This window comes from Octodon degus, unplaced genomic scaffold (assembly GCF_000260255.1).
Source record: "Octodon degus isolate 3935 unplaced genomic scaffold, OctDeg1.0 scaffold00010, whole genome shotgun sequence".
In the NCBI taxonomy this organism is placed as follows: domain Eukaryota; kingdom Metazoa; phylum Chordata; class Mammalia; order Rodentia; family Octodontidae; genus Octodon; species Octodon degus.
The window spans coordinates 18,422,969-18,423,934 of NW_004524586.1; positions in this window are offsets into that span (position 1 = coordinate 18,422,969).

Below are 966 nucleotides of genomic sequence, written 5' to 3' on the forward strand. Positions count from 1 at the left end.
CAGAGCCATCTCCCAGGCCCCAAGTTTATCATTCTTAATAGATGAATAATACTCCATTGTATAAAAATACCACATCTTTTTCAACCATTCCTCAGGTGATGGGCATCTTGGTTGTTTCCAAGATTTGGCTATCACAAATTCTGCTGCTATAAACATAGGCACATATATATCCCAATGATATGATGTTTTCAGATCCTCTGGGAAAATTCCCAGTAGAGGAATAGCTGGTTTAAATGGGATTTCTAAGGAGTCTCCACACTGATTTCCATAATGGTTGCACCAGTCTACACTCCCACCAGCAGTGGAGAAGGTTTCCTTTTCCCCCACAGCCTCTCCAACACTTGTTGTTGGGTGATTTCTTTATGATAGCCATTCTTTCTGGGTTGAGATGATATCTCAATGTTGTTTTGGTTTACATTTTGTGGATGGCTAGTGATGTGGAGCATTTTTCATATATTTATTCGCTTCTTTAATTTCATCCTCTGAGAAGTATGTGTTCATCTCAGATGCCCATTTCTGGACTGGGTCTTTAAATTTTGGGGCCCTAGTGTTTTTTAGTTCTTTATAAATTCTAGAGAGTAGACCTTTGTCTGAGTACTTATTTGTCATGACTTTTTCCAAATTTGTGGGTTGTCTTTTCACTTTGTTGGTAATTTCTTTTGATGTGAAAAAACTTCTCAATAAGAACAGGTTCCAGCTGTTAATTCTTTCAACTGTCTCCCGTGTGATTTGATTTTTGTTCATGAACTCTTTGTCTAACCCTATGACTTCAAGAGTTCCTCCTACTTTCTCTTCCAGGAGATTTAGTGTCTCTGTTTTAATGTTTAGATCTTTAACCCATTTTGACTTTAGCTTAGTACATGGGTCAAGTTTTAGTTTTTGGCATGTAGAGAGCCAGTTTTTCCAGCACCATTTGTCAAAGAGGCTATCTTTCTTCCAGTGAGTATGTTTGGCCCCTTTGTCAAA